Source organism: Typopeltis vanoorti, chromosome 17 (genome assembly GCF_054136105.1).
Source record: "Typopeltis vanoorti isolate ZY-2024b chromosome 17, IOZ_Tvanoo_1.0, whole genome shotgun sequence".
Classification (NCBI taxonomy): Eukaryota; Metazoa; Arthropoda; class Arachnida; order Uropygi; family Thelyphonidae; genus Typopeltis; species Typopeltis vanoorti.
The window spans coordinates 84,343,780-84,360,985 of record NC_143565.1 but is presented as its reverse complement, the minus strand read 5'-3'; the positions used below and the strand labels follow the sequence as shown (position 1 = coordinate 84,360,985).

At 36.8% G+C, this 17,206-nt stretch overlaps 1 protein-coding gene across 2 annotated transcripts in view; it reads left to right on the top strand.

Annotated features, from left to right (window-relative positions):
* Brf (Brf RNA polymerase III subunit) overlaps window positions 1–17,206 on the top strand; it is a 375,147-nt gene that overhangs the window by 295,047 nt on the left and 62,894 nt on the right. The window lies entirely within an intron of this gene.

Here is a 17,206-nt window from a genome sequence, read left to right as displayed (position 1 = left end):
ACAGTTACTCTCACTAACTGGAGGGACATTTGATATTGCATCTATAATGACATCATCTGATTCAATCGAAGACCCTTGATCCTCGCTTATCCTCTGCTACATGCTGCCTGAGGTATTTCTCCCTCAAAAACTCAAATTCCTTTTCTTTACTTCCAGATGTTATCTTGTCATCCTAGTCTATATTGCTATGATTAACATTACACATATGGATCACCCCTTTTCCTATTTGCTTGGCTAATTTATTTATACATGTCATAGTCACCACCACATTACTAAGTCTATAGCAACATCCAACCAAGTATTTAATTCTATTCACCTCTGTCTCACACCATATTGCTTCAAAATAACTGCCACTGTTCCTCCCCCCCCCCTCCATCTCTGCCTTGTATAGGCATAACTCATTTTCTGTCATCACAATACTGCACTCCTTTTGTATTCTTCACAAAAAATATTGTACCATTCCTTCCCTCTCTCTCTTTTCCTGTCAGGATGTCATCCTCATCCAACTGCATCTCACTTATTCCAACAAATTTTTGATGAATGAACTCAGTCAATGTAACAATTTCCTTCCCTTTCATACAAACAACAGTTTATTTCTGATAACAAGTTTCACTTATTAGATACCACTTATTAGCTATGATTTCTCCATGCCTTTCTCAAGCCATTCCTCTCTCTTGTTATCCATCCCAGTATCTCTTCAAACCCAACTTTCCCCTACATCCCAGGCCATCCCATTCCTTTCTTGTCTACTTGCTTTCATTTCTTCTTTGGGCATCGACCTTTCTCCTGCTGTGTTCTCTTTTCCACCCTAACTCTGTCCCCCCCCCCCCCCCCAAACACACACACACACACACACATTTCCCTGTCAGTTTTTCACACTTGTCCTCTCATCACTTCTCCATTCATGAGCACCACCTCAATCCTTTTACTTATTCTTCTGCTCTTCCACAATGCTTCTTACTTGTCCAGATCCATTTTCATTCTGTATACTCATCTCACTTTTCCATTCATAAGCACCACTTCAATCCCTCTTTACTTACTCTTCTGCTCTTCCACATTGCTTCTTAATTGCTCAGATCTATTTTCTGCACTCATTACTCTCCCTTCCAGCAGCAGCTGCCCAGATGACTCATACCAAAACAATTCAAATACAGTCAATCACTCACAATTTCATTCATCCTTCATACTCATCCCACACATTCACAAACTATACTCCTTTCTCTTCACACATTGCATTAACATATCATTCATAATCCTTACTCTTCGCCTTGTCTCATCACTGTCATACCTGGCCAACACACCAATTACCTTTCCTATCACACTATCATCTTTTATTCTTCTCAAGATATTCCTGATTTCCAGTCTTACATTCTTGTTGTTTTCAATTGAGTCATTCGTTTCTGCTACAACTATGAACTCCTTTTCTCACTTACTCATTATTATTATCATCATCATTGAACTTCCATGGAGTCAAGAGATTCATTGCGAGAAGTCCCACTCTCACACACACACACTGCTCATCATATTTGGACTTAAATGCATTCACTGTCTCTACATTAACTTTCTCATTACACTTTCAGGCAATGCATTCTAATCATCCACCACTCTCATGCAAAAAATCTACTCTACTGCTTCCAGGGATGGCATTTTGTTCTCTCCCATCTCCAGACATTCTATGAAAAATCTCATTCATGTTAATTTGGCAATTACTCCTTATCAACTTTATCATGTCTCCCCTCTGCCTTCTATCCACTAGGCTCTACAACTTGCATTTTCTCAATCCATCCTCATACTCAACATTCCACAGACACAAAACCAACTTAGTGAATCACCTCTAAACCCCCTCCAACAACTTATCATCCTTTTGAAAACCAGGCGATCAAATCTGTGCACAGTGATCCATATGCAGTCTGATCAAAGCCTTGTACAATGGAATCATAACATTCTTCAACATGTCAGTATTCTCTGCATCATTCCCATAATCCTCTGACTAGGCCTTCTGAATTATGCAGTAGTGCAGTACAGCTGTAAAACTTTTATACCTCTATATGTGATCATTTCTGCTAGATATCATCTATCCCAGTTGACTTTCCACATTTGAAGTTTTACATTTCACTGTTCTGTTTCATCTAGTAGTCTGTGAAAGTAATTATTCCAGATATATCTTCAGTTTTCATGTTACCTTTGTCATCTCTGATTCATTTTGTAGTAAGCACTCTTTCCTCTATTTCTAAGCTTTAAGAACATTTTGCCACATTCCTAACATTTATCATCTATACTACTACCAAAATCTTCTCATGATTTTTGCTTAACTACTTTTACATATAGCTTAGCTCTCTTACATTTTTCTTTGTATTATTTCCAAGCATGTCAACTTACTGGCTTAGAAGTTTTGAAACACTTCGTTATTTTTCTCTTTAACTTCCTGAGTGTACTGTAAAGTTCTGATTTTTCTTTCCTTGCATATGACTTCAGCACTTGTTTCTCTGGATGAATCAATGTTTTCTTCAGAGTCTGCCACTGAGTCTCCAGTGTTGGGTTCTTGTTTTCAAACACTTCCAGTTTTTTTCTAATAATATTTATTTGAGTCTATAGTTTGCCTCTGAAAGCAGATTGACTGTTTTTTTTTGAAAACTTTATGATATGTTTTCTTTTTGGTATCACATTCTTATTTACCCTACTCCAAATTAAATGGTAATCACTTCCTATTTCAAATCCCTAGTATGCTCTAGTGTCTTGAACTATGTTGGTTTAAAATACAAAAGAAAAGCAATTTCATCACATGCTCATCAAATATGCCCCTGATCATGGAATCACCATACAATATTGATTCTTCTTCTTACTCTTTCATAAAGTGAATTAGCTGGAAGTAAATAATCTGGAAGTAAAGAAATTCCTTTTCTTTACTTCCAGATGTTATCTTGTCATCCTAGTCTATATTGCTATGATTAACATTACACATATGGATCACCCCTTTTCCTATTTGCTTGGCTAATTTATTTATACATGTCATAGTCACCACCACATTACTAAGTCTATAGCAACATCCAACCAAGTATTTAATTCTATTCACCTCTGTCTCACACCATATTGCTTCAAAATAACTGCCACTGTTCCTCCCCCCCCCCCTCCATCTCTGCCTTGTATAGGCATAACTCATTTTCTGTCATCACAATACTGCACTCCTTTTGTATTCTTCACAAAAAATATTGTACCATTCCTTCCCTCTCTCTCTTTTCCTGTCAGGATGTCATCCTCATCCAACTGCATCTCACTTATTCCAACAAATTTTTGATGAATGAACTCAGTCAATGTAACAATTTCCTTCCCTTTCATACAAACAACAGTTTATTTCTGATAACAAGTTTCACTTATTAGATACCACTTATTAGCTATGATTTCTCCATGCCTTTCTCAAGCCATTCCTCTCTCTTGTTATCCATCCCAGTATCTCTTCAAACCCAACTTTCCCCTACATCCCAGGCCATCCCATTCCTTTCTTGTCTACTTGCTTTCATTTCTTCTTTGGGCATCGACCTTTCTCCTGCTGTGTTCTCTTTTCCACCCTAACTCTGTCCCCCCCCCCCCCAAACACACACACACACACACACATTTCCCTGTCAGTTTTTCACACTTGTCCTCTCATCACTTCTCCATTCATGAGCACCACCTCAATCCTTTTACTTATTCTTCTGCTCTTCCACAATGCTTCTTACTTGTCCAGATCCATTTTCATTCTGTATACTCATCTCACTTTTCCATTCATAAGCACCACTTCAATCCCTCTTTACTTACTCTTCTGCTCTTCCACATTGCTTCTTAATTGCTCAGATCTATTTTCTGCACTCATTACTCTCCCTTCCAGCAGCAGCTGCCCAGATGACTCATACCAAAACAATTCAAATACAGTCAATCACTCACAATTTCATTCATCCTTCATACTCATCCCACACATTCACAAACTATACTCCTTTCTCTTCACACATTGCATTAACATATCATTCATAATCCTTACTCTTTGCCTTGTCTCATCACTGTCATACCTGGCCAACACACCAATTACCTTTCCTATCACACTATCATCTTTTATTCTTCTCAAGATATTCCTGATTTCCAGTCTTACATTCTTGTTGTTTTCAATTGAGTCATTCGTTTCTGCTACAACTATGAACTCCTTTTCTCACTTACTCATTATTATTATCATCATCATTGAACTTCCATGGAGTCAAGAGATTCATTGCGAGAAGTCCCACTCTCACACACACACACTGCTCATCATATTTGGACTTAAATGCATTCACTGTCTCTACATTAACTTTCTCATTACACTTTCAGGCAATGCATTCTAATCATCCACCACTCTCATGCAAAAAATCTACTCTACTGCTTCCAGGGATGGCATTTTGTTCTCTCCCATCTCCAGACATTCTATGAAAAATCTCATTCATGTTAATTTGGCAATTACTCCTTATCAACTTTATCATGTCTCCCCTCTGCCTTCTATCCACTAGGCTCTACAACTTGCATTTTCTCAATCCATCCTCATACTCAACATTCCACAGACACAAAACCAACTTAGTGAATCACCTCTAAACCCCCTCCAACAACTTATCATCCTTTTGAAAACCAGGCGATCAAATCTGTGCACAGTGATCCATATGCAGTCTGATCAAAGCCTTGTACAATGGAATCATAACATTCTTCAACATGTCAGTATTCTCTGCATCATTCCCATAATCCTCTGACTAGGCCTTCTGAATTATGCAGTAGTGCAGTACAGCTGTAAAACTTTTATACCTCTATATGTGATCATTTCTGCTAGATATCATCTATCCCAGTTGACTTTCCACATTTGAAGTTTTACATTTCACTGTTCTGTTTCATCTAGTAGTCTGTGAAAGTAATTATTCCAGATATATCTTCAGTTTTCATGTTACCTTTGTCATCTCTGATTCATTTTGTAGTAAGCACTCTTTCCTCTATTTCTAAGCTTTAAGAACATTTTGCCACATTCCTAACATTTATCATCTATACTACTACCAAAATCTTCTCATGATTTTTGCTTAACTACTTTTACATATAGCTTAGCTCTCTTACATTTTTCTTTGTATTATTTCCAAGCATGTCAACTTACTGGCTTAGAAGTTTTGAAACACTTCGTTATTTTTCTCTTTAACTTCCTGAGTGTACTGTAAAGTTCTGATTTTTCTTTCCTTGCATATGACTTCAGCACTTGTTTCTCTGGATGAATCAATGTTTTCTTCAGAGTCTGCCACTGAGTCTCCAGTGTTGGGTTCTTGTTTTCAAACACTTCCAGTTTTTTTCTAATAATATTTATTTGAGTCTATAGTTTGCCTCTGAAAGCAGATTGACTGTTTTTTTTTGAAAACTTTATGATATGTTTTCTTTTTGGTATCACATTCTTATTTACCCTACTCCAAATTAAATGGTAATCACTTCCTATTTCAAATCCCTAGTATGCTCTAGTGTCTTGAACTATGTTGGTTTAAAATACAAAAGAAAAGCAATTTCATCACATGCTCATCAAATATGCCCCTGATCATGGAATCACCATACAATATTGATTCTTCTTCTTACTCTTTCATAAAGTGAATTAGCTAGTTAGCCAAGAACCTGCTATCTGGTGATGATATGTCAGATGTCATTGGAAACATGCTTTCAACATGGACAACTTCTTTCTTTCCTCAGTTTGTTTTATTAAAAAAAAAACTCACCTTGGAATTAGAAAATGGTAGAAAGCTACCTTTTCTAGATATCTTACTTAGATATATAAATAAACCAGAGAAATATGCCCTGACATTATGTTAACAGAACCTGTAAACATAGTGATGATCAAGAGAGCAAACATGTATGATATTAGATAACTGTAATTGGCACAAATATTTCATGCTGAAAGTAACATGAATCACAAGGCAAATGTGACAGACATTAACCAGTGAAACAATACTGTGTTGCTAAGGATCATATCAAAAAAAAAAAAATTGATATTAACGTCCCTGTTTGGGCGTTAGTTTTTTTTTAGAGATATGAGATTTTTGCTTGAGGCTGTATGGAAGAAGACAGAGAGAGGAAAAATAGTGTGCGTATTGCCTAGGTATGATAATGATGAGCTGAGCAGAAGAGCGGTGATATTGAATGGCATAATAGTGACAATGTGTGACAAGAGAGGACTGGTATATGTGGATGCTTGGAGTGCATTTGAGGAAAGAGAGGAATTGTATGCAAGAGACCGCTTACATTTGAATGAGGAAGGACGTACGCATCTGGAGAGATTGCTGTTCTGAACGAGTCAGTGTGTCCCAGGGAGAATGATAGCAGGGGGTGGCCTCTTGTGGGAATGGATACTTGGGAGAAGGGAGATGATGTCAAGTAACACTGAGCCCAGTGGAGTCTAGAAGGGATAATGCTAGTATAGAAGGTATAGAAACAATGGCATTTATATGCTTTATACTAATGCCAGGAGTATCCGGAATAAGGAAGAGGAATTGGTGGCACAGATAGCATCAGCCTGGCCAAAAATTATTGGGATCACTGAGATGTGGTTGACAGAAGGGGATATAATAACAGGAATAGAAGTTGCTGGGTATAGCATTTTTCGTCAGGATAGGAGGGGAAAGCGTGGTGGTGGGGTACTGCTTATGATAAGTGATGACCTATGTCCTCTAAGAGTGGAGGCTTTGGAAGGAAGTGAGACAAATGATTTTGAGAGCATATAGTGTGAGGTGGAGGTAGGCAAGACAGGATATTTAGTGGGGTGTTGCTACAGACCCAGGAGCACAGAGGATGGGGACCAGGAGATGTTTAGACAGCTAAGTTTGGCAATTGCAAGAAGAATGATTGTTATGGGAGATTTTAACTACAGTAGTATAAATTGGAGAGAGGAAGATGCATGTAGCAATGGGGGGAATGGAATTTCTAGAATTCTTGAGGGACAAATGTCTTAGGCAACATGTAACAGAGGGAACAAGAGGTTCAAGAGTTTTGGATTTGGTTATAGCATCAGAAGAGTTGATAATAACTGAGATGACATCTCTCCCACCAGTTGGAGAGAGTGACCATATGGTTTTGACTTGGAAAATGAATAGACATGCAGGAGTATCAAAGAGACAGGAACTTATGTGGAATTATAATGCAGGTGATTATAATAGTCTTAGACGTCAACTTCGGGAAGTTTCATGGAGGGAGGAATTGGAAGGCCGGGATATCATTAGTGCATGGGAAATTGTGAAAGAATATCTGTTAGCAGCAATGGTAAGTTGTATACCACGAGTGAAGAAGAGGACACAATTTGGAGTAAAGTGGATGACAAACAATATTAAACAGGAATTGCATGTGAAAAAGAGGCTATGGAAGAGATATAAGGAGACAGGTGAAGATAGGATGCGTGAAGAATATAAGACACAGGCCAGAAGAGTGACTAGTGTGGTAAGGAAAGCGAAACTGGAATATGAGAGGAGATTGGCCCTAAGATCCAAAAAAAATCCTAGGGAATTTTTTAGCTATGTGGCCAGTAGGAGGAGAAATGATACTGTGGAAGAATGATATTGTGGGACAAAAATGGGAATAGAGTGACTGATGCAGAGGACATAGTGGAATTGTTCAATGAACACTTTATTGGAGTATTTCATCCTAGAGCAGTCAGTTTTAATGCTAGAGGGATAGGGCTGGTTCGAGGTTTAGAGGTACAGGAGGAGAGTGTGTTTCAGATACTGAGTACTCTGGATGTCAGTAAAGCTTTGGGACTGGATGGTATTTCACCACGAGTTTTGAAAGAATGTGCTAGGGAACTGACAGTGCCTTTAACCTGGCTTTTCAATGAAAGTCTGGCTTCGGCAAAAGTGCCCAGGGAATGGAAGGAAAGTAAGATAGTGCCATTGCATAAGGGAGGTAACAGACTGGAAGTATCTAATTATAGGCCAGTCTGTGTGTCATCAGTAGTTGTTAAGATCTTGGAGAAAGTAGTGAGGGACCATATACAGCATTGGGCAAATGAGGGTAATGTTATCTGTGAGAGTCAACATGGATTTGTGAAAGGGCGCTCTTGTTTTAGCAATATGCTAGCCTTTTATAATAAAGTTACAAGAACATTAGATGAGGGAAAGGCATATACTGCAATTTTCTTAGACTTAGCAAAGGCATTTGATAGGGTGCCACATAATAAGCTGATATTTAGCAGCACATGGATCTGGATGTCAGATTGGTCAACTGGATTCAGGATTGGCTGTCTGATAGGTATCAGAGAGTTGTGTATGGTGGAGCAGTTTCAAGGAGGTAGAGGGTTACAAGTGTGGTCCCACAGGGCTCAGTACTAGGACCTATATTTTTTAACCTTTATATCAATGACATTGCCAGTGGATTGTAAGGGGATATTCAGTTGTTTGCAAATGATGCGAAGCTGGGAAGGATTATTAGTAATAGTGCAGATGTGGTAGCCCTGCAAGAGGATTTGAATAAGCTAGATAGATGGGCAAATGAATGGGGGTGTCAGTTTAATGCAGCAAAATGTAAGGTCTTGAGGTTTGGGAAACATCGATGGGACACTGCATACTCTATGGGAGGAGTTATACTGGGAGGAAGTAGGGGAGACAAGAGATCTGTGGTTGATGATTGATAGAAACCTGAAATTACACCTGTTATTTTTAAATATTTTGCAATTTTTACATTTATATCTTTTTCATTTTCATATGTGATAATACATCCTAGGTAGTTAAATGAATTCACCTGTTTTAAGATCTTGTTATCTATTACTATTTTAGTTCTTGCTGTATCTTGTCCTTTAAAGGCCATAGATGCAGCAGCCCTGCAAGATTTGAATAAGCTAGATAGATGGACAAATGAATGGGGGTGCCGGTTTAATGCAACAAAATATAAGGTCTTGAGGTTTGGGAAACATCGATGGAGCACTGCATACTCTATGGGAGGAGTTATACTGGAGGAAGTAGGGGAGACAAGAGATCTGGGGTTGATGATTGATAAAAACCTGAAGTTTAGGGGACATATTGCAAAGGTGGTGAAGGTAATACAGAGGATTGCTGCAATTATGAGAAGGACACTGACCTGCAGAGATAAGAGGGTTATCATTCCGTTGTATAAGTCTCCGATCAGACCACACCTGGACTATTGTTCTCAGATTTGGTCCCCAGGATTTGAAGGGGATAAATTAACTGTGGAAAGGATACAAAGACAGATGACAAAGATGGTTTCAGGACTGTACAAGGATAGTTATGAGGATCGGCTGAAGGAATGTGGACCGCAGCGTTTGGTGGATAGAAGGAGAGGTGATATGATTGAGACTTTTAAACTGTTGAGGGGTAGTTACAGGGTTGACACTGGGGAGTTCTTTTGCTTGGTTGAACAGCGGGAAGGAGTGATGACAAGAGGCCATCCCTGGAATTTACGAAAGGAAACTGTGAGCAAGAGGGTGAGGAGTAGTTTCTTTGCGTGGAGGGTGGTTGAACTGTGGAATGCATTGCCTGATGGAGTGGTGAGAGCGAGAACGGTCAATGAGTTTAAGGAGTGGTATGATAGACTTTGTGTTTCTTAGGGGGACCTCCTCTCGATGAGTCTTGACAGACTTTATGTTCTTGGGAAGGACCTCCCACGATGAGTCTTTTGACTTCATGGAGGCCTGAATAATAATAATAATAATAATATTTACATAGAATAAGAACTCCTAAGCTTTCAGGAGAGAGAGTAGCAAACATTCCAATTTAAATTAGGCCAGGATAAAAGGAGTCAGGAGATTTTTTTATTATTATTATTGATATTCATATTTGAAACTGCTTCTATGGAGAAATGAGTCCCTCTTTTCATAGAAGCAGTTTAGTCTGCTTTTGGACAAGCTGCTGTGTGAAAAAAAAAAAGAATTAGTATACATCTCTGTTACATTTCATACTAAGGTTTGTCAGTTTATATTGTTAATTATTTCTTGAAGGACTGCTGTAAAGATTTTGGGTGATAGAGAGTCTCCTTGCCAGACACCTTTTTCAATTGATATTTTATTGCTACTCGTGTGAAGTTGGATTGTTGCAGTTGCAGTGTGGTATGAAAATTAATAACAGAAACTTAACACACCTTAGAGATGCAGATGATATCATAATTTTTGCAAACACTCCAGAAGACCTTAATATAATGATAGAAGACCTATATTATGAAAGCAGAAAAGTTGACCTAAAAATAAACAAAAAAACTAAAATCGTGTTTAATCATTTTGTAACACCAAAAACATAATAATAAAAAACAATTTCATGGAAAGAGTCTCTTCATATACATATTTAGGTCATCTCATTGATCTAAATGTGGGCTCCAAAAGGAAATAAATAGAAGAGTTCAGTTTGCTTGGAGTGCATTCAGAAAATTGAAAAGCATTTTTCAAAATGATGATGTTCCACTCTGTTTAAAAAGGAAGATGTTTAACCAGTGTATATTTCCAGTGATCACATAGAATTGTGAAACTTAGTCTCTAACAACAGCACTGACAAATAAACTAGCAACAACTCAAAGAAAAATGGAGAGGCTGATGCTAGGCATCACATTAAAAGATAAGAAGCAGAACACCTGGATAACAAGCGAAACTCGTATCACTGACATCATTCTTCACCAAAAGCAACTAAATAGAAATGGGCTGGACTTCTATCCAGAAGAGAAGATGAGCAATGGCCCATCATACTAACGAACTGGATTCCAAAAGAAGAGAAGCGAGGCTGAGGACGTCCTAAAAGAAGATGGAGTGATGAATTATGAAATTTTGTTTGGAAAAATTGGCCAACCATTGCTGAGAACAGAGAAAGGCAGAAGGAACTGGAGGAGGCCTTCATCCAGCAGTGGACAGAAAATGGCTGAAAAGAAGACGAAGAAGAATGTTACATTGTGAATATATTAAACCTCAGAAGGCTTGTCTTGCACAACACAATATTGAAACCAAACAGTATTGTTTGGAATGAGACAGTTTTAAATATGTAAATATGAATGTCTCATCAAAGAAAGTTTTGAAGCTCTTTTACATCAAACTAAGTTGAATTGGAGTGATTGCCTCTTTCTCTCGAAAGTTTAAGAGATTCTCATTGCTATGTAAATATCAGATGAATATATACATATGATCCTTCTAGTATACAATAACCATTTTTGGTTAAATGATTGTTGTATTTAACTTGTATTTTGACTCTTTGAATTGCTTGTTTGTCACACACACACACACACACACACACACACACACACACACACACACACACACACACACACACACACACACACACACACACACAGATGATGTACTCTTAGTTTCAGTACAAAATATCTATGCTACTTTCATCAGTTATTTTAGGGTATCTAATGTTTTTGCTCTCTCGAAAACCAGAAAGTGAAATTTCCTTAGATATCTATTAAAAAAACATATTTTGCTACCTTCATACTAGATTCCATGACCTCTCTTCACAGCAGTCCTCTACATTTAAAGAATGAGAACAAACAGTAAGAAGAACTCCAGTTATTGCTCCATTAGTTCATCATTAATGGCAACAGAAGCCAGAAACTACTACTTATGGATAAACCATGTTGAAAGATCTCTGACATGCAATTCAGAGACTCCTTATAAATTCCATGAATTGGAAAACTATCTGCTAAGCCATTGCACTACTAAAAGAACATAACATCAAAGTTGCTTACAAACCAGTCTGCTTAAATAATCCAAAGCTTCTTATGATCACCAAAAGATGGCACGTTCTGTTCACAAATACTCAGGAACATACAAAGTTATTGTTCATGGAGTTTGCCATATATTGATAAAAATGAGCAGAACTTTCAAAATTAGAAAAAAAAAAGATTTGTGACATGGCCTATAAAAAGAAGGAAAAAATATGGACTTTCTGCACAAGCATCTACTAGAAATAGTATTATAGAATGATATCCAGCTGTCATGTCCTATTTAGAAGAAAACTTCTCATCAGAACATATCAGTGCATCCACTGATAATCCACTTACATAGATCCCTCAATGGAAACCAAGAATTGATCTTAATTGAGATCTGGATGCCTTTAATATGATCTCCTAACCCACATGATTTCAATTTTTCAAAGAATTATCTAAAAAGTCTCCATGATAAGAGATGATACATGCACTGTGATATACTCTTATCTCATTTTTTTCATATTTGTATTGGTAATGGCTTACTTGAGATTTGCTATGTTTTCCTTACTAACCACACTCTTACACAATTTCCAGGAGTGATCCCTTGTTTTCTCTCTCCCTTCCTACCATGTATTGAAAAGAAGAAAAAAAAAAAAGAAGTCCATATTGATCCTATAAAACCCTTTTAATAGCTTACATGTTTCTTTCATATCTCATCTTTTCTTCCTATCAACTGGCCTTTATTATCCATAGGTCTTTGATCCATCCTCATAGCATGTAATTGTAACAAGTCATTCCATGACTTGAAAAAATCTTAGTCACTTATTCCTGAATCCTCTCTGCCACTTCTTTATTCCATGGGAATCCAGGAGATCAAAGCTACATGCTGTAGTCCAGATGTAACATTATTATATAAAGCCTTATGAAGAGGGATAATAACAACCTATCCCTGCTTATCAGTATGTTCTTCAACATCCAAGTAATCTGATTTACTATTTTGGCTATCTTTACAAATATGCCCACTAAACTTCAATTCTCTGAATACTTCAAGTATGGATATGTATTCCTGACTGCATGCCTGGTCAGTATTTTTTACCACTGTGCTGTCATCACTGCTTGTTTCATTTAGCAGTTTTTCAAAGTAATTACTCCATACTTCAAGGATATCTTTTTCTCCTGTTTTCATGTCACCTTTATCATCTCTAACTCCTTTTACAGCACTCTTTCCTCCATTTCTAAGTTTCTTCAACAACCTCCAGAATATCTTACCACCTTCTTGATATTTATTTTCTATATTCTTGCCAAAGTCCTCCCATGCCTTTTGTTTGCTAGTTTTACACAGTGTTTAGCATTCTTGGATTTGTCTCTGTATTCTCTAAGAGCACAAGCTGACTTACTTTCCAGGAACTTTTGATATGCTTTCTTCTTTTCCTTCACTGCCTCTTTAACTTCCTGTGTCTACCATGGAGTTCTGATTTTTCTATTCTTGCAGACAACCTCACCATATGCCTCTGTGGCTGAATCATTCAGTGTTTTATTCAGGATTTGCCACTGAATCTCCAAGGTTTGGTTCTTGTTTTCAAATTCTTTCATTTTTTTCCTCAATGATGTTTGTGTATTTGAGTCTACAGTTCACCACTGAAAGTTTCTCAACCTTGATTTCTTTTAAAACTTTCTTATACACTCTTCTTTTCAATATGAAATGCAATTTTTTCCTGCTCCAAATTAAATAATGATCACTTCCTATTTCAAATCTTCTGTGTATACTCTTGTGTCCTGAACCAGTTGGAAAGCATTGCTATCAACTATAACATAGTCAATGAGATTTTTCTTATTTCTTACATCTTTACTCTATGTGACTTTGTGCACATTTTTATGTTGGAATGTGGTGTCAGTAATAACTAATCCATGTCCTGAAAAGAAATTCAGCAGGCATTTACCATTATTGTTAGTTTTGCACTTTTCTTTAAATTTTCCCAAAACCTATGCTCTGCTGTTTAGATCTCCAAAAAGACCAACTTTTTCTTTTTTCATTGAGCCAGCTGCTCTCTCTAATGCCTCATAAAAATTCCTCCATTTCTTCCTTGGTAGAACCTTCTGTGGGACCATAAGCACAAATAAGTCTCATTGTCCCATTCAAGATTATCCTCATATTTAGTGTTGGATACTGTTGCTGCTCCCTCTTTTCCCTGATTGTCATTGGCTTAATATAATATCTTGTATTATTCCAACTCAACAGAGGTCAAGATTGGTATCAACATAAGAAGCATCAAGGAAAAAGAAATGGAACTAGCATAGAATTGGATAAGTACCAAATCGACATAAGGATGAGTGAAACAAATGACATAATAAGGATGACTGAAACAAAAAAGACAAAAACAGGTGAATTTTTTTATGTCGATTTGGTACTTATCCAATTCTATGCTAGTTCCTTTTCCCTGATGCTTCTTATGTTGATATCAATCTTGACCTCTGTTGAGTTGGAACATGATCTGGAATTTGTTCCAGTAGCTGACTTTTCACTATTTCCCCCTGGTACTCTGATGAAAAGAGTGTGTGTGTGGGGGGGGGTCCCTTGTTTATCTGGGTGACACCCCAGCCAGCATGAAATTCTGTCATTTTGTACCATCATTTACATTGTGGTTTAAGCCAATAAGAATACAATTTGGTCAGCTAAATCCGACCAAATTGTATTCTATTTGCCATCCTATCCTCGTTTGTTCAGTGTCCTGGTAGATACCTAACAGGGTGCATGGCGAGAAGGTGAGGATTGGATATTAGGTCAGAAGCTCCAGTCCATTCTCTACATTCCTTAAAAGACTACATGGAGGTCTCCTCCCAGTTATATAGCTTACAGAATATGGTAAGAGTATAGAAGATAAATATTATGACGGTGGCAAAATTTTCTGGAGGTTGTTGAAAAAGCTTTGAAGTGGAAGAATTTACTTCAGATGAATCAGAGAAGATAAGATATAGATATTCTAGATGGCTGGAGTAATTATTTTGAAACATTACTAAATGACATGGGTATCAACAGTACTATGGTAGAAAACATTTAAGTGGAGTACAATCAGGAATACATATCAAAAAAGTAATCAGACTCCTAAAATGTGAAAGTAGCTGGAGTAAATGAATTTCAACTAGATATTCAAATATGGAAGTAACAGCGGCTGGCATTACATAATTCGGAAGGCTCAGTCTGAAGGTAGAATTCCAGGTGATTGGAGTAGAGTTGTCATTGTATTTATCTATAGAAAGGAAGATGTGAGAACTGCAGAGGAATTTCCCTACTGAGTGTTCTAGGTAAGATTTATGAAAGTATGCTGGAGAATAGGCTAAGAAAAGTTGTGGAAGGGGAACTTGCTTGTTTCCAGTCAAATAGAGGTTGTCAGGATCAGATTCTTACTTTAAGACAGATTTAAGATAGATCTGGTAAAAGCATATGACAAGGTGCCAAAAGAAAATTTATTAAAATGTTACAATTACATTGTGTAAACGGAACATTATTATTGAGCAATAGATAGTCTATATATCAGTTGCGTGTCATGAGAGTTTTGTGAAATAATTTGAGGAATGAACAGATGACATCAGTGGCATTGTCATATTAAAAATAAAGATATTAAGAAGGATACCAATAATTCTGATCCTGATGGTCTCTCCTCAAAATTTTGTCTGAAATTTGTACTCCTCAGTTATAGATAGTATAGGAGCTTATCCTGTCTTATGTCATCTGTACAGCCTTCATATTCACCTGGCATCTATCCAGCTGCATGGAAGTCTATATTCAGCCCATCTCAAATCTCTAGAAAATGATAAAGAGCATTATCAACTACCAATTTCTTTTCTGCCCAGAGGCCACCATTTAATTAATGATCACCTGTATGGATTCATCCATTGCAGATCTCCTAGTCAGCCTTAATCACCTTTTGACTCATGCTATAGAAAAGTTTAGAGAAACTCAGGTGATCACTCTTGACAGTTGTAGAATATTTGATCTGCTCTGGCATAGAGCCCTACTTACCAGGCTACTATCTTATGGTCTTACAGTTGTTCACTTAATGTTATGATGGATGGAGCCCAGTACTTTCACACCCTTCTTCTACATTCATGAACTTCTCTCACTAATTTCAGATCCTATGTGTTGCTTTGCTGATGACAGTATACCCTATTCCTTTTCTTTATTTAACAAATCTTGTAGTGTTGAAATTATCTAAACTTTAAGATCTTCCATAACCATTAATTTCCTTGCCATTCTTCAATGGAGCGAGGACAAATTAACGAACTTATGTATTTTACAAAAACACTTTTATCTTAGTTTTGGTAATATACTGATCTCCAGTCAAGATCAGATTTCTCTTCTGGGGCTGAATCATATCTCTAGCCTCTTTTGGCACAAACATCTCACATTCATCGTATCTTCAGTCTTCAAAGTTTGGAAGGGACACCAAGTTTTCCTATACAACTCCTAGCACTGCATAAATCCGAAATCTCCTAATTCTTAGAATACCATCCTCATTGGGGTAGTGCATCAGAAACTTTCCTAAAAAGGGCTTGGGCTATCCTTGCTTAATAGACTAATAAGGAATTGGAATTCTTTGTCCCACTCATCAGTAATAAGACTCTAAGGCCAAAATAATGCCTAAAATGTGGAGAATAAAAAACATCTTTTTCTATAGGTAGGTATCCTACAGAAAATATTTTTGGTAATTTTTTTAGCTTTTCAAATGATCTGGTTAGTGTTATATTATTAAAGGCAATGAATCCATAGACTTTAGTTCAGAAATAATATTATTTTTGGATATTAGTTGTTGAGATAGTGTAAAAATTTTTAAAGAGATCCATATTAAAAAGACATTGATGGGACATCTTTTTCCATAGGTTTTAAAGGATATGTGTTAATCACTTTCTCTTCAAATGCTTCCATATAGATGTTAGCTAGATGTTACATACTGTTTGGGTAAGATTATGAATTTTTTTGTAGTCTGTTAAAGGGTTTGACATGTCAGTCAGTATCATTCATAAAAAAAACTGAGCACTTTGTTTCTACAGTTAACAACATCCATCATGAAGGACAAACATCATGGACATAATCAGCTTATTCATTAATGACTAATGGAAAAACCTTATAATTTTATTGTGTGATAAATTCTCAAAAAATAAATAAAAAATAAAAATAAATATCATCTTCAACATAATCCTCTAAAATATCCCATGCTGTGGACACAGAAAAATCTATTGAGCAGTGTACTAAAGAGCATGTTTAAGACATGGAATTCTAGAGATATGTTATCCACAGCCAACTTGAATGATGACTTAACAGAAAAACACCAGCTACTATAGAAACCGTATGAAATCCTTCACAACTGCTACTGAAAGACCAAAAAAAAATCTGAGTATATAAAGATCATGTTAGACTCCATGCCTTTGAATATAATTCTAAGCATTAACCTGCCTTCTTGCTTCCAAGCAATGATCTATCTACTCTGCAAACATAATCATGTACCAGTGATCAGAAATAGGCATATGTACTGTTTTCTGTTTCATTTTTAATTTTATAATT